Raw genomic sequence first — 25,042 nt, forward strand, 5'->3', positions numbered from 1 at the left:
GTATTTGGTTGCCATTGAAAGGAGTAATGAGGGGCAAAGTTATCAATTACAATCTAAGGTGTTAAAGTTTAACAGATCATCCAAACACCCCAATATGTTAAAGTTTAACATCTCATTTGAGATCCTGTTAAACTTTAACACCCCCTTCCAAATAGGCCCTTAACACGTGTTTGGGAGGCAATGTGATAAAAAAGTTCACATGTGTTTGGGAGGCAATGTTATAAAAAAGTGGGGTGTTAAACTTTAACACACCTGTCAAACAGGACCTAAATAAGATGAATTTCCATGAGTCGTTGACATCTCCATAATAATCTTGAGTGGTTAGCCCAATAACTGAACCCAGTTGAAGCCCATTCAACAAATCAAATCAGGCCCACATATACATCGGGCCCATTCAATAATGTTCGTCATTTGTGTTTTTTCCCTATCACTATCCCTATCCCTATCCCTATCCCTATCCCCATTGCTAAATAAACAAAGGATTTAGAATAAAATTTTATAAGCCCATCCCATAACCCACCCAACGTAACTCTAATCTTATCCTTTTTTCCTTTCGCACTGGCTATCCAAACATTACATTTGTGTTTAGTTCTATTGATGGTGTGTTCGGTTTGTACTGTTGTTGTTGCTGGACAGTCCAAACGCATTTGTGACGGAAAATATTTTAGTATGCTAAGACACAAATTCTATTTTATTATGTTGTATTTTAGTCATATAATTCACATGTCATAAATTTTTATATATCCAAAAAATGTAATATCACCTACATCCTAATAATAAGGGGTGCTGAGTGTTATAACTGATGTACCTAAGGCCTTATTTGGGAGGAGAGGCTAAAATTTAGTCTTGGGCTAAACTTTAGCCCTCTCAAATGTTGGGGCTAAAGTTTAGCTCTTGGGGTGTTTGGGTGAGGGGCTAAGCACTTGTGTTGACAAAAGATCTATTTACCCATGTTTTCTCTCCTCTCCTTTACCCCTCCTCTACTTGTTCCTTCTCATCTACTTCATGCCCGGAACAGGCAGATGCACCTCTCGCCGCCCCACCACCTATCCCGCAGCGAAGAGCAAGAGCACAGAGCAGGTAGCCTGCCCAGTCCATTACATAGAGATACCCCACCCCTCCTCCTCACAAATCCTCGCCGGCAAGGGATAAGAAGAGAGGAGGAGAAGATGGTGGGACTCCTACCAGAGACCAATGCCGCGGCGGAGACCGATGTGCTCCTCGACGCCTGGGACTTCAAGGTCCACCGCCGCGCATCTCGATGCCATCGAGTTTTTTTTTCTCTTTTTTTCTTTTATTTCCCGTTCGGTTCCGCCGTCGCCTCCGCTTGTCGCGTTAGCGCCGACCGCGACCACCAGTGCCATGCTGGCAGCAGGTAGATCCGCGGCCCTGATTGGCCGGCCGACCATTGCCGCCGCCGCTGACTGGATGCTGACCCCCATGGATGATGGTGTTGCAGTGGCGGAGCTGAACGAGCGGCTGACGACGCTGGGCATTGCGGTGAGCCGGGTGACGTACCTGACGGCGACGATGCACATGGGTAACGCGGAGTCGACCAACGTCATGGGCTCGGATCCAGCGGAGGGGAGCGCAGTGGATGCGGTGGCGGCGGTGGCGGGGCCGGTCGGGCTCGGATCCGGCCGCGGCGGTGGTGGCGGGGTCGGGCGGAGGCGAGGCGAGGTGGGGCGGGGGACACAGCGGCGGGGCCGGCGGAGGCGAGGCGCTGTGGTGCCCCTCGCGGGGAGAGAGAGTGAGGGGAGGAGGCGGCGGGACTGGCGGGCGAGGCGGAGGCGGTGGGGTGCCGTGCGGCGGGATCCGGCGGGGAGGAGTGAGAGGGAGGAGAGAGAGGGGGGCAAGGGGAGGAATTTTGGATAAGGGGACCACTTTTAGCCCCTTTAGTCCATTTTAGCACCCCTTGAGGGGCTAATGGATTATGAGGGGCTAAAATTTAGCCCCTCCATTTTAGCCTAGGTGTTTGGGAGCACTAGTGGCTAAAAGTGACTAAAATGGGGGTGCTAAAATTTAGCACCCCTCTCCCAAACACCCCGTAATTGAAAGATTATACCATATGTGACATCCGATTCTAGGGTAACCGGTTACATGGGGTTCTACGTGCCTTTCGGAAGGCAGATAATCAACGTGAGAATTCCTCGTATCACACCGAAACAAATCTCGTTTCCTACCTGGCACTAGAAAGTTTTGCATTCCTTATTTGGCATCACATTTATTTTGTATGTATGCCTTCTGTGATACATCCATCCATATAGCTGTTAAGTCCCACGTAAAAAGACAACTTTACCCCTCTCATATCTCATCATAACTTAACAGTTACAGTTTTTGATTTATAGAAAGACTGGGAGTGAACACAGGGTAGAAATTTTCATCGGGTTGGCAAGGCCACAGCTTCAGCACCGGCACTGGGCCTCACATGACGAATCTTATTACAACTATATTAAAGCAAGTAATGTCTCTGCCTGGATTTTCGTACGTCGTGGTTATTTTGCAAAAAACCCCTTGATGTTTTGTGAAATCACCGCAGTCCAATTATTATGAAGAGACTGGGGGTCGGATGGAAAAAAGAGGAAAGGGAGGGGGTTAAAGGGGAGAGTTCTTCTCTTTCTTCGAAACATACAGCCAAAGGAGCGGATTGCGCGTGGGCGGCGGCCGGAGTGTCGCGTTGCGACCTCCGCTCCCGTCTCCGCCTCCCCCCTCCATCCCCTTCCGCCGCCCAGCTTGTGGGAGCTCCCAATTCATGGGAGGAGGTTCCGCACACCGCCCCCCCCACCCACCCCGCCTGCGCCACCCACGGATCAGCGCCGTCGCCGATCGGAGGGGATTGGGCGCCCCGGCGGCCGGAGCGGGAAGCCCGCCGCTGCCCCGCGCTGCTCGGCGGCGAGGTCGGCCGGGCTCTTGGCGGACGACTCCCACCGTCTGCGGAACGCTGGCCTCACCTGGACAGTGCTCGAGCTATCGCCGCCGCCGCCCGAGCGGTCTCTCTAGGTTTTCCGGCGGCGATGGCGGGCAAGGGAGGTAAGGGTCTGCTGGCGGCGAAGACGACGGCGGCGAAGAGCACCGACAAGGATAAGGACAAGAAGAAGGCTCCCGTCTCCCGCTCCTCCCGCGCCGGTCTCCAGGTTCTCTTCCCCTTCTTTGGCTGTCTTTTGGATTCGTCACCCGTGAACAGGGGCGGAGCTACAGGGTATGCTGCATATGCTGCAGCATACCTTGTTTTTCCACCAAGGTAATTACTATACATACATATTTTATATAAAGAAAAAAAGAAAATGGAAGCGAGAGAGCAGGTTGCAGGACAGCAGAGGAGGCCGACTCGTGCTGACTTGCGATTCCACCGTCAGGCCCACGCGGCCCACACGGATTGCGACCTCCTCACGCAACGGACTCCAGGTCTCCAGCACACGGCAGTTCGGCTTTGTCTCTTCGTGCGGCTTGCGGCGCGGCGTACAGCGTGCCCTACCCGGAATCTGCAGACCGCCGACTGCTGAGACGGAGAGACGAGACGGAGACGCCATCACACGACGGCAATACTACTTAGTCGATTGCCAGCCGGAAGCAGGCAGCAGCGAGCCAGCGGCCAGTCCAGGCATCCAGCAGCAGGGCGCAGGCCAATAATCGTTCAAGATCTGGAGAAACACTGGCATCTGGTGAATTATTTGTTCTACGTTCTTTGGCTTTTATAAAAACATCTTTATTCGTGTATGATTTAATTACTAATTGCTTAGCCCTAAATTATAGATTCATCTAGCACGCAACAAGGTGGAGGATTTTACCCTACAGAAAAGTCGATCTAGATTGATCTTTTGTTCTGGACTCGTATCATGTGAGTGATCCATAATCACTTGTGTCAGTTCAATCGTGTACAAGCACAATTTATTTAATTGTTTGGTGTTGTGTTCTTTGTAATATTTAAACAGTTATGAAGAGAGACGGGAACATTGCATCTCTTTTTCAGAAGCATGAAGCAAAGAGGAAGGCAGCAGCAGCTGCTGCTACTTCTAATTGTTCTTCTGATCCGGTTGTACCTGTGGTGGAAGAGCAAACTCGTGAGAGAGTAGTTGAGGAAATTGAAACTCATATCCTAGCACCACCACCACCGCCCCCACCGCAGCCGTCTTCTGTGCCACCAGTTTATGACATCAATCGCCTTCCACAAGATCCAGGTGAAAGACGTCCCATTCTTAGTTATCCTACTAATGATCAAGATGCAATTCGAAGAGCATATATTACTAAAGGTCCATTCAAGCCTTTTGCACATGATTTTCCGAAAACAAAGATTTCAGGAATAAATCGTCAATTCAATTATTGTTGGATGTACAATCATGAATGGATTGAATATAGTATTAAAAAGGATGCTATATTTTGCTTTATATGCTACTTGTTCAAGAAAGGCACAGGGTCAGAGGCATTTACTGTTGATGGCTGGAATAATTGAAATATAGGAGAGAAGGCACTTCTCAAACATTTGGGTTCCAAGTCACATATCGCAGCTCAAGAGAGATATATTGGCTTTACAATTCCCAAGGTAGCAATTGATTATAATATTCAGAAGTGGAGTGATGAGGATCTTCGACTTTATAAGAAAATGTTGACTTATTCACTTAGGTGTATCAAGTTTCTTTTGCATCAAGGGTTGGCGTTTCGTGGACATGATGAAAGTAAAGAATCTAGCAACAGAGGGAACTTCATTGAACTTTTGAAATTTCTTGCCGGAAATAGTGAAGAAGTGAATAAGTATGTTTTGGAGAATGCTCCAGGTAACTGTACCTTAACTAGCCCAGACATACAAAAGCAAATTATTCACTGCTGTGCCCTAGAAACTAGAAAGAAAATAATTGAAGAACTTGGTGATGAGCCTTATGCAATTTTAGCTGATGAGTCTAGTGATATATCACATAAAGAACAACTAGCTCTTTGCTTGCGTTATGTTGATAAATTGGGAAGGCCATGTGAGCATTTTATTGGAGTTATTCATGTAGATGATACTACCTCTTTATCACTGAAGAATGCAATTGAAGCTTTACTTTTAAGTCATGGCTTGAGTTTGACTCAAATCCGTGGTCAAGGATATGATGGGGCTAGCAACATGAAAGGAGATATTAAAGGGTTGAAAACATTGATCATGCAAGAATCACCTTCTGCTTATTATATTCATTGTTTTGCTCATCAACTCCAATTGGTCCTTGTTGCTGTTGCTAAAGGAAATACTGATTGTAGCTTCTTTTTTGATCAAGTATCTATCTTGTTGAATATTGTTGGAGTTTCTTGTAAGCGCCATGACATGCTTAGAAATGCAAGGCTTGAGAATGTCAAGAAAGCACTTGACTGTGGTGAAATTGAATCTGGAACTGGATTACATCAAGAGATGGGTTTGCCTAGACCTGGAGATACTCGATGGGGATCTCATTACAAAACCATATGCAGCATCATTACTATGTATGAATCAATCCACGATGTACTGGTTGATCTTGGGGATGATTCGACATATAAGGATGATTGGACCAAAATACATTTTGTGACGGGAGCATTTGAGACCTTTGAGTTTGTTTTCTTTGCACACTTAATGTATATTATTCTTGGATACACAAATGAGTTATCTGAGTGTTTGCAAAGAAGGGAGCAAGACATTCTTAATGCAGTATCACTTGTTAATGTGGCAAAGAAAAGAATGCAAGAATTGAGGTCAAATGGCTGGGATAATTTTCTTGAGAGGGTCACCTCGTTTTGTGATAAACATGGTGTTGATGTTCCTGCTATGGATGGTGATTATGTTCCTTATGGAAAATCAGCAAGGAAATCTCGTGCTCGAAAGCAAACCAATGATGACAACTTTAGAAGAGAAGTATATATTGGCGTCATTGATCAAATAAGTCAAGAACTTGATAATCGGTTTGATGAGATTAACATGGAGTTGATGTCTTGTATGGCAGCCTTCAATCCTTCTAATTCATTTGAGTCTTTTGATGCACAGAAGCTACGCAGACTAGCTAAGTTCTACCCAAAGGACTTCTCAAATAATAATTTGCTCAGACTTGAATTGCAGCTAGATAATTATATTGATGACATCAGGAAGGATGATAGATTCAAAGGTCTAGACAATATTGTTGACCTCTCATTTAAGCTTGTCCAAACAAAGAGGCATAAAGTGTATGATATGGTCTATGAGCTTCTTAAATTGGTATTGCTTCTACCTGTGGCAACAGCAAGTGTTGAAAGGGTGTTTTCTGCAATGGTTTTAGTGAAAACAAAGTTACGAAATAAGATGGGAGATAGTCTTTTGGATGATTGTCTAGTCACTTTTATTGAGCGAGATATTTTCTTTGAAGTTGATGAAGATGATATAATTGAGACATTTATGTCCCTTCGGAAGCGTCGAATAAAAACGTCATTATAGTAACGTTGTAAGTCTCTGGTACTCTATGCATATATTTCAATTATCAGTTTGGCTTTGAAACTATTTATATTGTATTTAATGGATATGGTTTCTACTTTATCCATGAATTTAAACCTTATTACCGAATTGGTAAATGGATTTACCGAATTGTGTATCATTTTTTTGGATGCATACCTTGACCTAAAATCCTAGATTCGCCACTGCCCGTGAATTAGTCAGATCTGTGGTGTCTCCCTGCGAATTTCAGATGCGCAACTTCGAATTTCGCACTAAAATTTCCCCGTGTTTGTTGCAGTTCCCGGTATGCCGCATCCACTGCCAGCTCAAGTCCCGCGCCTCCGCCCACGGCCGCGTCGGCGCCACCGCCGCCCTGTACTCCGCCGCAATCCTGGAGTACCTGACCGCGGAGGTCCTGGAGCTGGCCGGCAACGCCATCAAGGACCTCAAGGTCAAGCGCATCACCCTGGCCACCTCCAGCTCGCCATCCGCGGGGACGAGGAGGTGGACCATCGCCGGCGGTGGCGTCATCCCCCACATCCACAAGTCCCTCATCAACAAGACCGCGAAGGAGTGAAGGAGGGGGCAACACAAATCCTATAAGTTAGAGGAGCAAGAGAACAAAAGATGAAGGTAAATATGATCCATGAAGCCTGATTACATCTAGGGTATAATATTTAGATGCAAAAGGGTTTGATTGTTTAGTTTGTTCTTTTTTACCTGAGCTAGCACTTTTCCTGGCACAACAACAGCAACCACCTAAAGCATCGAACCGGAAAGCACGTAGGAAACTCGACCAAGTGATTATGGACAATAACCAGATGATGATCCCAGGAAACATATATCAGACATGGCTCAAGGATGCATCTAGCCTTGTCTCAAAAAGGCGTAAAGTTAACAGCGTAAGTTTGGTTTGATTAACCTGTTTTTCTGGAAATTTCTGTGCCGTGCATTCTAATTAAGAAAAATGATGTTTATCATACTTGCAGAATTTTGATTTTATTCGATCAACCAAGATAAGCGATCTTATGGACATGCCCCTGGTTGCTCTAATGTCTTACTTGCACAAGTCATCCTCGGAATTATGTTATCCTAAGCCACTTGTGCAGCTCTGGAAGGAATGCACTGCAGTCAACTGTGCAAAAGCTTCATCTTCAGGTCTGAACCACTTCATAATTTATAATTGTCTCACTTGAAGAAATTGTACTATTAACATGCTAAATGCTTATTTAAAAACCTTTACTGTTTATTACTTTCTTAAAGCTGGGCAGCCATCATCATCACAAGAAAAACAGCCTAGAAACTCGACACCTCATGAATTTCCACCTCAGGTTATTCTAGACTTTTTATTTTGTTAAAAAAATAACACCCTTTCCCTATGAGCCAATCATCATTACTATTATTAGCTTTTTTCCTGATGAGTGATTGAATTTGCAGACTGAAGGAGAATATGAGATGGAAACAGGACCTCACCCAATGGACTTCACAGATGGCATTGAAAAACTCAGAGGAAACGTGAGTGCGGAGTATGACAGAGCTTACAATACATGTTGTACTCCATTGCACCTGCTTCGCTGATGTTACTTCTCATAGTGCTCATTTCATAACGGGTTCTGTGGTTTTAAAAAGATAGTGTGCATGACAATTTGATCTTAGATTGGCGACCTTAGATTGTGTGCATGACAATTTCATAACAATTGCTTAGATTGGCAACCTTTGTTGCACGTAGACTGTAGCCACTGCATGTATTACTGAATATAGAAATTGCAGCTGTTTAAATACACACAGATTCCAGATGACTTCACTTTTATTCAATTCTATCATGCTATTATTTGAAAACTCACAATCCTAACATCTCATAAACTGTTGACTTTTGCAGGTTGCATGCGCAGGCTCTAACCCTTGCTGCATTGGTTGGTTCTGCATGTGTGGAGTACTATGATAACAAATATGGTTCTTCTGGGCCTAAGGTGGACAAGTACACAAGCCAATACCTGGCACACTCGCATAAAGATTAAGATCTCCATGTTCATTCCTGCATAGCGGATTAATTTTGGGCTCATTTCTGGGTGCTCAACTGCTCATTAACTATGTCCCTGGATGCTGGATGGTTATTCTTTGCCCCCTTATTAATGCAAAATGACAGTGTACTTGCCAGGGCATTCCTGGGAAATGGCATAGAGGGTGTAATGGTGATATTACCTTCATAATTTAGCCTCAGGTTGCATTATGCAACATCACATTGTGAACCTTCCTTGGATGTTTTTATCTTTTTTCCCCGAGAAAAGCAAAGGAGAGAGATCCTGGTTTTTGCCGAACTTTACTCCTGGAAGTCCTGGTGAGTTGAGAAATGAATAAGTTTAAGTTGTGCGTGCTTATAGACAGTTGATGACATAAATCCTTCACCAGGGTTAAGTCGGAGGTCTGGTTCGAGCTCTGGTGGCTCTGGACAGGGGTTTATACCATTGGATCCAGAAGTGCAATTGCCATCATCAGGAAGTGGAAGGTGACTGTTGACTAATAGTAATAGCATGTCACCTATATTAGTACTCTGAACTATGGTTATGTGATCTTTTGGTACCGAAAGAACTTGGCTATTTAAAGAATGCTTTCATGATCTCAACAGTAGCTCCTTTTGTATATGCTTGTAAGTGTAGAAACTGAAGTGTAGAGTCTTCTTGACGAAGTGTCAGGCAAATAGAAAAATATCTAGCTCCTTTAGGTTGTTTTCGTGCACCGTTGCCCAACGGATCCGCCGTCGTCAACCCTCCGGAGCTGCGCTCACGTGAGGTGGCCACTTCACTGCTGACGGGAAGCACCACTTCCTCCCGCATCATCGTCTTTGTCGGTGACCTCAGCACCTTGGCCACCACACCATCTGGTTGGGAACACCCGCCTCAATGACGTCGATCCCCTTCAGATTCGGAACTAAGGTCTCCACATCTGCTCGATATTGTAATTGATTGGAACGATTTGGAGTGGATTATAAAAAGGAAGTGGATGGAAACGAGAAGAAGAGGAGAACGTACTCCTGTTCATGGCGGCCAGAGGCGCTATGGCCTATCGCTCGAAGCGGGAATGAGGCTAGGCACGTGGAGGACGAATGCTTGCCTAGGTGACGGCGAGGACAAATGAATGGATAGAACGGAGATTAAGCGGGGAATTTTTTATTTCCATGTGTGGTTTCCACGTAATAAACAGATGGCATCAAACCATCCATTAATATTTTCTACTACTATACTTGCAAAGAGAGAACTACTAGGTACACCGCACCAACAAATTGTGAAGCGAAGCCAGCATATTAGAAATAAACGAATAATAACATGAGAGCAAGTAAGGATCCGTAGCAACGCACGGGCATTTCTGCTAGTCTTATTACAACTAAGAAAAACGATTAAGCGACGTTTTTCTTCGTACGTCGCCCCCTCACCGAGTTTTCGTCCGTCTGCCTGCGAACTGCCCTCCATTGTTTTAGACGAGTAGAAATGTCCGTGCGTTGCTACGGGTCTTTACACGTTCTCAGGTTATTTTTTCTTGTTTCATGTATGGTCACTTAAGCGTCTATATTGATGTTGTCGCTTCCACGCTACCACCTGTGCTTTAGCCAAAGTCTACGCGGATAGCGGTCTATATAATGGTGAAGAGCTGCATGAGAGGGTGCTGTTCCGCTACTTGATGGCGTCCCGCCATCCACCAACTACTGGAATTTCACGATTTTCTTAGAGTTTCTCATTTCATAGGAAGATTTAGAGCACCCAAGAGAGATATATTAAAATAAAAAACCTCATGATGTTTGAAGTTTAGATAACTTGATATTGAATACAAAGGTAACTAAATGAAGCTCTAATGTGAAAATGTTAAATCACCAAGCATTGCACAGCGAAGTTCGTCATAAGGTAAGTAACTCTTCTGGGCAATATACAAAGATATGGAATGACATTCACGTGTACCAGCTCAACTGGCTAAGGCAACCCAAACCGGCCTACCACACCTAACCGGCCAACTTAGTCTACACAGAAAAGAAATTACCGATCAATTTCAAAAGTAATTCAAGGAAAGCCTCGAGCTCAAGGGAAATAGTTACTGCAATATTTCTCAGTGAAAAATATGTTCCTAAAACACCAGAAACTGTTCAAAGATAGAAGCAGTAGGCAGAGAGCAGAAGAAGCGCATTTACATGGTATTTCATGGATTACTGACAGCTCATTGGAGCTATACGCCATCTAATATACAGAAAACTCAACTAAAAATCATAATTATAGCAAATAGTTACATAGTTTCTAGTAGGGCCGAAGACATTTAGAGAAGTAATGTGCTGAAATGCTGCTTCTATCCAATGCCATAACCTTTGTAAGAATTCTGATGGGCCATCTGACAGGTACCAATTAAAATGTACCTCCGCATTGACAAATATGAATATATGATAACCTTGATTATCGGAGTAGTTGGCCAAACAAGTCAAAGTCAATGCATTGACCATAATATTCCTTTATATGCTTTTTATCGCTAGGGGAATATGCTTGCATTGTGCTAAGCATATTCCTTATTTCTAAGCAAAAACATCAGGATATTGTGGTAGGAAAATTCATGTTTGTAGAAAAAAAAAGAAAAAGAAGCAGAAAATACTTGTGGCTCACATTAGTGTTGTCCTAGTGATGTGCCAATACAAGGTAATGCTGATGCATGTTGTGCCTGTTAAATATTTCAGGCGTGCTTCATACTTATCTTTTAACAAAAAAGCGGGGCAAGTCCTAGTATATATATTTGTATGGGACTGTTCCATGAATATGTAGAAAAGCTGAACACAGCAAATTTTAGCAATTATCGTGATTACATTTACAACAGAAGCAAATTCAAAGGGTAAGCATCAGATCCAAAAAAAAAACGGAAGAAAAATAGTTATGGCCCACACGATTGCAGTCCTAAATATGTGCCAAAAGTCTGCAATGTAATGCTGATGCATGTTGACGCCTGTTAATTATTTCAGGCGGGCCTCATACTACCCAACAACCATAAAAAAAGGGGCAAGTCCTATCTTTCCGCAAAAAAGGGCAAGTCCTAGTATATATGTTCATATTGGATTGTTGATCCATGAATAGGCAGGCAAGAATAACTACACAAAAAAAAATGTAGCAATTATCACGATCAAATGTGCAAAAGAAACATGCACTAATTCACTGCCAAGCCGATGCAATCATGCAAGGGTAAGCAGTAAGCACCAGAACAAAATGTTACAAGAAAGTTCATGTAGTTTACCTTGATGACATTTCGATGCTGGAGCCTTGCCAGAATGGTAACCTCTGCAGTGAACTGCTTCTCAAGCCGAGCAGACAACTCTTCATCCTCACCATCATCAGGCTGCCTGATAAATTTCACAGCAACAGGTTGCTCCTTGTAGATCCCACAGAACAACCGGCTATACGCCCCGGACGCAAATCTATGGCCGATGAGCAACTCCGAGCGGTCGACCGTCCATCTCTCGAGGATCTCCGATGCAGCAACCATTGGAGCTCCATCGCCAAGGTTCCTCCTCAGCCATGAGGATGTCCTCCTATTAATCTTCAGTCTGCTCGGTGTTTTCAGCGAAGCGAAGCCGGACGGAGGGCTGTCATCCGCTGACCGTGGAGAGGTAGGCTTCCTATGCCGCTGCGGGCTGGAGAACCTCTTGGTGGCAGCCTTGGCCTCCTTGAACATGTCGGAGAAGACGCGCTTGGGGATAGGGGATTTTGCCCTGCGCTTCGGCTTTGGCGTTGGCTTCGATACCTCCCCCATGACCTTCATAGATGCACTTCGCGCTCTGGAATCATCAACGGGTGGCCCTGCATCCTGCGAGTAGAAAGGAGCTGGGCTGGAGCACACTCTCTGAAGCCTTTGCCTGTGCTCTTCAGAGTGGAAAGAGAAATCCAGCACGTCTGGGCTCTCATCCTTGGATGGCCGGACCACACGCCGTTGTGGAATGTCCAAGCTCAGGCTGGCCCCCTTCAGGTCCTGCTTCGCCGACGCCTGTCGCGGCGAGCGGTCACTGCTCCTGTCTCGGTTCAATTGGCCATCTGAAGACACATGCTTCAGCTTCCGTTCTGACTGCGCAACCGCCGATTTGGCCTTGGGAATCGGCAGCCTTGCTGAGTTCAAGAGCACGGATCCCTTCGCCACGGGCTGTAGATTTTGGCTAGGGAGCCTGGGTCCCGCGCCCAATCCGTTCAGCTTCAGGTCGGTGCTGAACTACTCGATGAACACGCCATACTGCTCCCTGCCGGAGCTGGACCTGACGATGGACTGCGAGAACCTAGTGTGCCGCACCCACGAGTAGTCCTCGTCCTCCATCTCCTCGGAATCTCACAGGCAAACGGACCCCGAGAGCAGGGTACGGCAGTGCAACACGCGAGCTGCTCCTCTTTGTCCTCCTCCGACCGCTCCTCGAGGTCCAGCAGGCCGGCCGCGAGGTCCAGCGCGGGCGGGTGAGCTATGACGGCGGTACCTCCCCCAGCGAGGGCGCCCGCGGCGATGGAGGTCCGGCGAGGGAGCGGGGCGAGGGGAGAGCCGCGGGCCACGCGAGCTGCTCTTCTTCGTCCTCCTCCGACCGCTTCTCGGGGTCTAGCAGTCCAGCCGCGAGGTCCAGCGCGGGCGGGCCAGCTGTGACGGCGGCGCCTCCCCCCGGTGAGGTCGCCCGCGGCGACGGAGGTCCGGCAGGGGAGCGGGGCGTGGGGAGGGCCGGGGCGCGCAGGGAGGCGTGCGGCGGCGCGCGGCCAGGAGGAGCGGCGGCCCGCACCCAATCCCCCTCCCCTCTCTATTTTAGAAGCTTTTTCGCTTTAACCCCCTCCATTCCCTCCTTTTTCCACCCGATTTCCCCTCTCTTCAAAATTTGGATTGCAGGTTGATTTCACGAAACGTCAGGTTTTTTTTTGCAAAATGACCACGACGTACGAAAAGCCAGGCAGAGATGTTACTTGCTTTAATAATCCATTTTTTTAGATTAGATCTACCGCCAACTCCTGGTCGGTCCATCCACATCCCACGTCTCCGCAAATTCATTAGTAGAGAATTGACCTTCCATCCAACCCATTTTGTCCCGATTAATATTGGACCCACGACTAAAGTGGCTTTAGTCTTGAGTCAAACATGTGCCACTGAAGGTCATTACGGGGGGGGGGGGGGGGAGGGGGGGGGCTAAGTGGGGTTGAGCTTTAGTCCCGGTTGTAAATACCAATAGGGACTAAAGCCCCCCTTTAGTCCCGGTTGTAATGGCTAAAAAAATCCTGGCTCCAACCGGGACAAAACGCCTCCCCCACGCGCCCTCCCTCTCTCCACATTAATATCTTCTCCTCTCTCTCTCCTTTTCCTTCTCCACCGGCGCCTATCTCCTTTTCCTTCTCCACTGGTTCCGGCCTATCTCCTCCATCTCCTCCTCTCTCGCGCAGACGCCCCCTTCCCTCCTTCTCTTCCTCTCTCCCGTCCCTCCCCCTCTGCTGCCCCTCCCCTTCCCCCTCTGCTCGCCCCTCACTAGCAGTGAGGAGCGGCAGCGGGGTAAGGGCAGGCGAGCGGGCGCGAGTAGAGCGAGCCGAGGCAGAGGCCGGTGGCGGCGGAGCTGAGGCGAAGGCGGGTGGTGGCGGAACGGAGGCGAGTGAATGACCCGGGACTAAACGATCCCCCTTCGTCTCGAAAATTTTATCCCGGTTTGGCATTGGAGAGATATGGCCCTTACCAACTAGGACTAATGCTTAGTTTTCTGTGCAAGCCACAGGTTCCTGGACATCGCAATATGAGCGGAATATATCGCCTGCAACCACTCTCTCAAAAGATATCGCCTGCCACCACTGCTTCTCTCCAATCCATAGGCGCGCGCATCCATTGGAGGCAATCGAAGCTGATCTCCATGGCCGAAGCAGCGTACACATTGATCTCCATGAAATAATAGTGCCGCATTGATCTGCCCGCAGCGTACTTGATCCGACGAGTACGGCAACCCATCTCTTGCGTTATGCCCTCCTAGAGGCTCCATACCTCCATCTGCACGGTGACACACGGTGGAAAAGCTTCACCGCCAGGATCATCTATTCATCTCTGAGGGCGCACTGACAAGGTACGCAAGACATGTTTGCTTGCCCAACAGTCTCTTCTGCTCTGAATTTCTTCTTCTCCATGGGAAGCATGTAAACATGCTACGTGGCCATGGTAGTAGTAGCCTGGCTCGATGTCTCCCTCTCCATGTACATCGCCTCGGTAGCGGAGGCCAGGCAACGATGGAAGGGAAGCCCGGTCACACACCATCACACCTGATGGAAGAGTGTATGCCTGCTCACTTGAGGATGGGATATTGCTGATCACCCCCTTGCGGCCTCGCCCCGAACCATTCCCGTCGCCGCTGCCGTCCACACCCTAGCCTCATCTATACCGCACTCATGGTGCTGCCTCAGCAACGTCGCCCACGCCTTGGCCTTCGGCCGCCATAGGATGCAAGCCATGTGCCTGCCATGGTTACCCGGAAGGGAAAGGCCAAAGGCCGAAAGGCAACGAATGGGCCAGCGTTAGCCTCAAACCGGAAGGGCACGTCATTAGGACATGAGCCCTCATTGTTTCTGATCTAGCTATATGCGTATGTGTAGGATGCATTTAAAATGAGGAAGCGTATATGGGTATACCTAGTGACATACAAGGAGAATAATATGAATACAACATATATAAAGTTTTATGATATTAGCCTTAGAAATAAGAAAGGTATGAACTGTTGTTGCATTCTTCTTTTTTTGAAGAAACAGGAGGGGTTCAGGAGATATGCAAAGTGGTTCCTGAGATATGCAAAGTGGTTTTGCATTTTTTGGGCATTTGGCTGGGATTGCAAAAGACATGGTGACACAGTTGTTGGCACATGAAAGCATGAATTTCTAGGCTTGTGACGATAGGAAGGACTTGGCCCACTCAAAGTGATTGGGTGAAAGTAACTTAACAATAAAGAAAGGGGGCCAATCATTTGGTATGGAGATAACTTGTTTTTGGGAGCCCACAGGAAAGAAGAAGCGAGCCCAAAACCTGTGGATGTATGGGTTTGATTTATGCGCCCCCTGTGTACTGCTAATCAGATCAGCCCATCCTAGATCTGCATTTGTGCTGGAGCCTCTATCAATTAAGGCCATATTGACATTGAGATTAAAGTTAAAGGCTGCTCCTTGTTCATTGCCTAGCTCCTGCTGCATGGGAAGTAGAAACTCTAGCAGGTAGTTGTTATCCACTTCCATGTGCCCTTGTTCCTGAATTTCCCCTAGGCCTTGCTCCCCTTCTTCTGCTATAGGCCCTACTGCCAGGTTCTGGTGTCCCACATCCAAGACCCCATTTTGGTCATTTGGAAGGTTGTGATTCAAACCTGCCTCAGGTGGTTGCCCATTCTATTGGGGAATGGCAGGAAGAGCTAGGACCACTTGCTGTACTTACTAGTTTTCTTGAGAATCCTCTCCTTCTTGTGCTGCTTGCATCTGGACCTCTTGCTCAATACTTTGTTCAAAATAGTGATCAGGGTTACCATTGTTGTTCCCTGGACTTGTATATGAAGGTAGAGGCATGGACAAGCTTAGCTGCAAGTCCATATCCTCCTGAAGTTCTTGTTCTTGCCCCCCTTGTTCTGGTACCTGATTCTGTATTCCTGGATCTCATGTGGCTGGTCCGCATCCATCATATTAGCATTGAGGTCAGGTAAAGGTTCTTGCTACTAAAGTTGGTGTTGTGGTCTATTTGATGGCCTTGCTGCTCCTGATTTTCTTGGTGATGGTGCTGATTCGGGTTAGGGTTGGGTCCTAATCCAGGGAAGATGAAATTATCATCAAACCCCAGGGGATGAATATCCTCATCCTATAGAAGACCCCCTAGCAAAGTTTGCTGAATGATCCCACATTGGAAAGTAGTAGAAATTCCCTCGAAATCATCTCCCTTCGACATAATGGTATAGTGAGGCACATCTTCCAGATCTGTGACCCTTGCCTTGACTATCACTCTGGCCATTACACTGTCCTTTTGCCAACAGATGAGCCTTCCGAAAGATTTGATAGTATCTCTGATGTCTTCCACATTGCGGGTGTCAATTGGGTAGTCGATTAACATAAACTAGCATTCCCTGTTGAACATGACACGCCTAGCATTGGGGCTTCTATTGTGGTTAACAAAAGAAAAGCTAAGTCCATGGCGCTGGTGAGGATTGTGCTGAACAAGCGCATCTCTGTCAGTCGCTCTGTTAAGGCGAACAAATGCTTGGGCCTGATGGAAGGGGCATCTCTGGATTTCTTGGATTTTGAGTTCATATTCATTCTCTACCAATCCTACAATGGCCACTTGAGCTTCAGCAAATGGAATCGCAAGGTCTTCATTTGCCAGCACAGTTCTTGGATTCACTACCCGAGCAAAATTCGGTCTTCCTTGGATGAGCACTCTAGCGAACTCTGGTAGCATCATTGACACCGGATTGACATTTAGGAATGCCATTCCCCCCATCCGGATTGCTCCCTCGGTAGGCTCGCCAACAGTGAAACTGAGGTTTTCTTGAGATTGGGTGTGTGGCAGTGGAGAGTAAGGGGAAGACGAAGGAGCCAAGGAGGGGGTGCCTCCTCGAATACTCAAAACGGCCAGACCCAGTGGTTGAGGAGAAGGAAAGACCCAGCAGGCGTCTGTTGAGTTGCCTTGAACCAATTCAGCCCAGCTTCTTTAGGCCAGCCATCGATTGCAATATTTGATGAGAAATTACTGATGGGCGTTGCTGTAAATGCCTCGGTAAACTTGCGGAGACTCGGCAGTGAGGGACATGCTTTGAAGCGATGACCTTCTTGTTTACAATTCCATTAGTTTGGGCGGTTTGGGCATGCGTGGGGGGGGGGGTTGGCGGTTGAGCAATACCTGCAGTAGATGCAAAAGCCTATTGCAATAGTGTTGGACTTTGCAAAAGAAGGGCTAGAAGATCTTGGATCCAAATCGGCCTGCTGGCGAAATAAAGCCCGTTGACGAGATTCAAACCAAAGTTTAAACGGTCTAGGGGGAGCTTGGGGGGCTTGTAATCTTTGGAACACCGATTTTCTGGGGAAGGATAATCTTGAGAAAATAGAATTATTGGTCTTGCCTTGCCTCTGATTATGCAGATGTATATTGCTCTAATTGAGGATATAATGACTTGATATACTAGAACAGAATTGGATTTAACCACATCAGCATAGGATATTTTGCTCCTGACATTGCCATTGTTCCCCGTACTTGGGGAGCTCTATTACCCAGAGGAATTCTATTAGCCCCCGAAAGAGTTTGAGAAGAGTTGACATACACTAGATGAGAGTCTTTGTTTTTTTTAGAACAAACAACTTGCCAGAAAAAGGAAGGTCTTGAGTCTTTTTTTGGCAAAGATCAAAGCCTTTGAGAATCCATTATCATTAAATAAGAAGAAGGAAAGCTTGAAGAGATCAGAAATCACTGGGCTTTGATTAACGGCCATAAAGCCCACTTGCCTGGTGTTGGGCATACATCGATGGGCCCACCGGAAGGTTTGTACAGATCCATACAAGAAGTACACCGAGACATACCAGGACATGAAGACTACGATACTGGTGGTGTAGTCTACATGGACTACCAGGAGACTAGTCATGGATAAGGAAACTACTCTTTCGAGTTAGAGTAGAACTCTGTAGTCGTATCCGATTAGTACTCTTGTAAACCAACTACCCTGTAACCCTGCTCCCTCGGTATATAAGGGCAGACAGGGACCCCCTCAAAACAAATTCAATCCAATACAAGCAAACAACATACAGGACGTAGGGTATTACGCGATCTAGCGGCCCAAACCTGTCTAAATCGTGTTCCTACATACACCATTGAACTCCTGATTTTGGTGACACCCACCAACCAAAACTCTACCTCAGGTATTCCCTTGGTAGGTTGCCGGATTTAAACACCGATAGCTGGCGCAGCAGGTAGGGGAGATCACCAAAATTCTCCAGGCGAGTTCGATAGCTCAAGTCATCATCAAGCCTGCGATCACGTTCGAATCGGGCGCGACGTTCGTCTTCGGCTCCTGGGTCTGCATCACCGACAGCACTGGAGGTTTCCACCGCTACATCGCAGAGGCCCCGGAGAAGAAGCAACTCGACGTCACTTTTCGTCAACAAGGCACAAAAGATTTCGTTGAGAAATTCAGCAAAATTTTCAATCTGACAAACAGCGAGCTCGAGTACAACTCGAACTCTACAACAACTCGGGCTGGCTCCCACGAGCAGGCAAACAAGCCATCATGCGGACCGAATCAAACTTCGAGTCAATTCCTATTTGGACTTTGAAATGCGGCTTTGGTTTATCAAGCAACTCTATCCAAGTCACAATCTGGATTGGAGACGATTGTGGACCACAACCTCGACTTCTTCTCAGATTCCATCGAAGAAACTCCTTTACCAGGTCTATAGCAGGGCCTGGTGATGACCTCAGCTTCTTAAGGTAGATTCGTCTACTGGCCAGGCATGAAGTTGTCCTTCGTTGACTAGGATGATGAGTCACGGCTGATCGCCAACCTTAAGATCCTACCATACCAAGAAGGAACACCCTTATCACCAATCTATGAACAAAATGGCTCCACAGAAGTCATCACCTCAAGCTCTAGTAGCTATACTCTAGAAAGAGAACTCTTCGCTTTAATCACAAACGGGGAAGAAGGTAAACAACATCACCCAAGAACCCCCCGATGAGAACGTCACACAGATGATATCTCACAAGATGAATTATCTACCAACATCGTTGAAGAAACTTAAAGCCAAAGGACTCGGCGGAGGGCAAGAAATGTGCAGAGAGTAGAACGACATCTTCAACTAGCAGCCCAACTCCCAATTATGAACCTCGATAGAGCATTCGATGCAGTGCAAACGCGGCAACACAAACACCACTCGCCACTATTGCCTCCATCGACCTTATCACTCGTGCTATGCCTCAAGGCAAGTACAGTACTCTGATAGCACAATTGGCGGAACACACCTATGAACTACTCAATAGAGCGACTCCAATTCCATCGGTATTTCACACCCCATCGGGGCGTAGTCAGCATGACAACAGCAGAGACCATGCAGGACTTTCAGCTCGACCACGCGAAGATGTCAGACAACACGGGGGTGTAATTGGGGCTCTGAGGCAAAACAGAGATGTACTCAAAAGCCCAAGACAACACAAAGGTGCGCCTGAGGGTAGTCAAACAACTTCTAGGGGAGGTGCTCGCCACCATAGAGCTGACCCCGAACCCTCACTCATCGATGGTGATCTCAGGAAAAAAATCAACAGCAATTGTGATGCACGCAACATCATCAACAACTAGCATTAGGAGCATGAACTTGAAGAAGACTACAGGGGTGATGAAATGATCACTTTCCCGCCTTTACAAGTCAGGTTAGGAGCACAATTTTACCAGAGAAAATCAAACCTTTGGGTATCTCCAAGTACGATGGCATGCAAGATCCAGTTCAGTGCCTCCGCTGCTACTTGCTGGCGGTCTAGGCCGCAGGGGGGACTAACAACACAAAGGTCATTCCTATATGCATGGAAACTGCGCCACTGACCTGGCTCGAATCCTTGAAGTCCAATTCCATCAACTCCTGGCAAGACTTGAAATGAGCTTTCACTAGCAACTACACAAGGGCAATGCAACACCCCGATAACAGGATCGACTTGGCACAAGTCAAACAGCTACAAGATGAAACACTACGTAGCTATCTATGTCGTTTCTTTGATGAAAAGGCCACAATTGTGGACATCTCAAAACCAGACGTGATAGAATGCTTCAGGAATGGCCTCTATGATCGCCGCATGTTCCAAGACTTCAGTAGGCGTCATCTTGCGGATGTCAAGGCACTCAAGATCATGGCCCAGTCATGGGCAGACGAGGAGGATAAAGAACATGAGAGGTTTGACTCAAATTGCAATCGCGGCCGTGACAACAACAATAATCACGGCAACAACCAAGAGCAAGACAGGAACCACAACAGTGACCACCGAAACAACTACTCAGGCAACCAAAATTGCAAGCGCAAGCCCGACAATACTGTTGCAACAATGATGAATTCAAATAAGAAAGGATCTAATAGACATGAAGATAGGCCTGCGTTCAGCGAGCTGCTGAAGAAGCAGTGCCCGTGGCACCCGCACAGCAAGCACACCGCGATGGATTGCTACAGCCTGTGCAGGGTGTCGGGGATAGATCTCCAATACCCGCAAGGAAGGAAGAAGACAAACTCCTACTAGGATTCCACCGTAATCCTACTAGGACTCATAACATGTTATCCTACTAGGACTCCTCTTTGTAAACCGACTAGTAATCTTGCCCCCTGGAGTATATAAAGGAGGGTAGGGGTACCAAGATCGGCAGAACCATCATCAATAGCCAACAACTAGGCTACTCAACATCCAAGCGCAGGGCACAATACACAACACCCTAAACAGGACGTAGGGTATTATGCTACTCCAGCGGCCCGAACCTGTATAAATCTGTGTCTTGTGTCCTCACTTTTACCTTCAAGTTCCATGTCCAGCAATCCCCCACCGACAAATCGACTATCTCGGGTACTCTCTTGGTAGGTTGCCGGTATAAAACACCAACATAGGGTAATGAAAGATTTGCCAGAACCCCCAAACAATAACAATGATAAGGGAAAAGGCAAGGTAGACGAAGGCGAAGATGATGAAAACAAGTTCCAGACCCCGTCCAAGACCGTCAGCATCATCTTTGGTGGGATCCCATGCACTTCCTCTAAGCGGTCCTAAAAACTAGTACTCAAAGAGATCATGTCCATTGAGCCCGCTACTCCCATGCCCCTCAAGTGGTCTGAGGTACATATTACCTTTCTAGGAAGGACTAATGGACAAGTTTCTCAGAACCAGGGTGGTTCCCCCTCGTACTGGACCCAGTTGTTGCTAGCTCAAAACTCACCAAAGTACTCATCGATGGCGGTAGTGGTCTATTTGTTATTTTCGCCACAACTCTAAAGAAGATGAGCCTCAACATCACTAATATGCTTACCCCAACGAACTCTCCGTTCTACAGGATCATCCCAGGCAACGCAGCTATACCACTTGGACAAGTAGTCTTACCAGTTACCTTTGGGACTAAGGAGCACTACCGAACAGAGTACATCCAATTTGAGGTGGCGGATTTTGAGACATCTTATCATGCCATCCTCGGTAGACCAGCATTGGCCAAGTTCATGGCATTCCGCACTATGTGTACCTGGTATTAAAAAATGCCAGGACCCAAGGGAGTTCTTTCTCTTCGTGGAGACCTGAGAAGATCATACGAGTGCGACACAGAAGCAGTTGAATTGGCTGCGACTACTCAAGTACCCAGCATAATTCAACAAGTTTTCACCACTTTAAAGAAACTCCCCCTGATGGAACTCGAAATCCCGGAGAACAAGTCATGGGCTACTAAGGTCAACCCGACAAGTGATGTGGACTTCAAAGCCATCGAACTTGAGACTAGCGACTCCTCCAAGACAACCCTGATTGATACAGGGTTGGATGCCAAATAGGAAAGCGCGCTCATCAGTTTCCTTCAGGCAAACCAGGACATCTTCGCATGGAAACCGGCAAACATGCCAGGTGTGCCCAAGGAGCTGATCAAGCACTCACTCAACATAGACCCTAAAACTACTCCAAAGAGACAATGACTACGCAGATTCACCCAGGATAGAAGAGAAGCCATCAAGAAAGAGCTAGCAAAGCTACTCATGGCAGGCTTCATAAAACTAGTCCGTGTGAGCAGGCAATTCAGCCATCATGTGGATCGGATACAACTCCAAACCAATTCCCACTCGGACTTTGAAATGCGGTCATGGTTCATCAAAAAGCTCTATCCAAAGTCCAAATCAGACTAGAATCAAATAGGACCACGACTACGACTTGGACTTTTTTGAAGAACTCTGCTTATTAGGTCCGCAGCTGGGCCTGGTAATCACATCAACACCGCAAGGCAGATTCGTCTACTGGCCGAGTATGAAGCCATCCTTCCTTGCCCAGGACAACGAGTCACGCCTTGTCGCTCACTTGGACATCCTCCCATACCAAGAGGGTACTCCACTCTCACCGATCCGCGAAGAAGATGGCTCCATGGAGGTCATAACATCCAGCTCTGGAAGCTACTCTCTGGATAGAGAACTCTTTGTTGTTGTTTCGCTAGCTGATGGAACAGGAACCCGCAATCAATACCAACATCAGAGAACTCCTCGTCAGGAACACCAAGTCGATGAAGTCTCCCAAGATGAATTATTAGCTGACACTTTGGAGGGCGAAACTAGCAGCTAGAGAACTCAAAGAAGAGCAAGAAACGCTTAGAGAGCAGATCGTCATCAACAACTTGCTGCAAGACTCCCCATAAGGAACCTTGACAGAGCATTTCAAGCAGTTCAATCATGGGAACATAACACCACACTTGCAGCTATCGCTTCAATCGATCTTCTAACAACAATCATGCCACAAGATAAGTTTAGCGAACTGATATCGCACTTGGCAGAGCGCACGTACAGGCTCCTCGACAAGGAAGCACCAATCCCATCTGTGCCTTGCAATCCAAGTCAGCATGGTAGCAGCAGAGACCATGCAAGACACTCAAACCAACCACACAAAGAACCAAGACAACATGGGGGCATACTCGAAGGCCCAAGGCAAAGCAGAGACGCACGTGAAGCTCCAAGACGAAATAGAGATGCAGCCGAAGGTAGTCGTACAGCCTCCGCGGAAGGCCCACGTCACCGCAGAGCTAATCCAGAACCCTCACACATCAGCGATCTTAGGGAAAGACTAAACCACAATTGTGATGCTTGAGATATAATCAACAATCACCTCCGTGAACGTGAAGCTGAGGGTGATAACAATGACCACTTCCCCGCTTTCACAAAATGAATCATGAAGACTACTCTACTAGAGAAATTCAAACCAATAGGCATCACCAAGTATGATGGCAAACAAGACCCAGTTTAGTGGCTCCGCTGCTACTCTCTAGCAGTCCAAGCTGCGGGCGAAAGTGATGATACAAAGGTCATACACTTCCCCGTATGCATGGAACCCACGCCACTAACCTGGCTCGAATCTTTGAAGCCTAACTCCATCAACTCATGGTCTAATCTAAAGGAAGCTTTTACAAGCAACTACGAGGGAGCTATGCAGCGCCCTGGTAATAGAATTGACTTGGCTCAGGTTAAGCAGCAAAAGAATGAATCCCTACATAGCTACCTACGCCGCTTTTTTGACAAAAAGGCCACAATTATCGACATTTGAGAGGGAACATGATTGAATGCTTTCAAAACAGCCTCTAGGACCGACGCATGTTCCAAGACTTTGGCAGACGCCGTCCAGTGGATGTCAAAGAACTCAAAATTATGGTTCAGTCATGGGCAGACGAAGAAGATAAGGAACGTGATTTTTGATGGAATTCCAAGCACTACCTCCTAGCGATCCAACAAATTAGTACTCAAAGAAATCATGGCTATCGAACTAGCCACCCCCAAACCTCTCAAATGGTCTGAGGTACCCATTACCTTCAACAGAAAGGATCAATGGACTAACTTCTTAGAACCAGGATGTTTCCCTCTGGTACTAGACCCAATTGTCGCAGGCTCAAGATTGACCAAAGTACTTATCGATGGCAGCAGTGGACTCAATGTCATTTTCGCCAAGACTCTAAGCAAAATGGGCCTCGACATCACTGAAATGCTTACCCCAACGGATTCTCCCTTCTATGGAATCGTCCCAGGCAATGCAACTATCCCATTAGGACAAATCGTCCTACTTGTCACCTTCGGCACTAAAGAGCATTACCACATAGAATACATCAAGTTTGAGGTGGCTAACTTCGAGACTTCTTATCATACCATCCTCGAAAAACTAGCCCTGGTCAAGTTCATGGCCATTCCACACTACGTGTACCTGCTACAGAAAATGCCTGGACCGAAAGGAGAACTATCTCTCCATGGAGACCTGTGATGATCCTATGAATGCGACACGGAAGCTGTTAAGATAGCCGCAACTACTCAAGTCTCTAGCTCCATGCAACAAGTTCTTACTGCATCAGAGAAGCTCACCCCAGTAGAACTCAAAATTCCAGAGAACAAGTTGGGAGCCACTAAACTCAAGCCAGCAAACGACAAGAACTTCAAAGCCATTGACCTCGAGACTAGCGACTCATCCAAAATAGTCTTGATCAGAACAGGACTAGACTGTAAATAGGAAAGCGCGCTTGTCGATTTCCTTCGGGCAAACCGAGACATTTTCGCGTGGAAACCGGCCGACATGCTTGGTGTGCCCAAGGAACTAATCGAACACTCACTCAACATCAATCCCAAAGCTACTCCAAAAAGATAGCGACTACGAAGATTCGCTCAAGATTGAAGAGACGCAATTAAGAAAGAGCTAGCTAAATTACTCGAGGAAGGTTTCATAAAAGAAGTTTTCCACCCGGATTGGCTAGACAACCCAGTTTTAGTTCGAAAGAAGAGCAACAACGAGTGGAGGATGTGTGTCGACTACACAGACGTTAACAAGCATTGTCCCAAAGATCCCTTCGGGCTCCCCAGAATTGACCAATTAGTTGACTCCACAGCTGGATGCGCACTACTCTGTTTCCTTGATTGCTACTCGGGATATCAC

At 46.9% G+C, this 25,042-nt stretch overlaps 3 pseudogenes; 2 read left to right on the forward strand and 1 right to left on the reverse strand.

Annotated features, from left to right (window-relative positions):
* Positions 1 to 2,987: 2,987 nt before the first annotated feature.
* Positions 2,988 to 8,646, forward strand: LOC117846154 (probable histone H2A variant 1; annotated as a pseudogene).
* Positions 3,935 to 6,535, forward strand: LOC140222368 (uncharacterized; annotated as a pseudogene).
* A 1,827-nt stretch (positions 8,647 to 10,473) lies between the features above and the next one.
* On the reverse strand, positions 10,474 to 12,836 carry LOC117843671 (uncharacterized; annotated as a pseudogene).
* Positions 12,837 to 25,042: the final 12,206 nt, after the last annotated feature.

This window comes from Setaria viridis, chromosome 1, assembly GCF_005286985.2.
Source record: "Setaria viridis chromosome 1, Setaria_viridis_v4.0, whole genome shotgun sequence".
Taxonomy (NCBI): domain Eukaryota; kingdom Viridiplantae; phylum Streptophyta; class Magnoliopsida; order Poales; family Poaceae; genus Setaria; species Setaria viridis.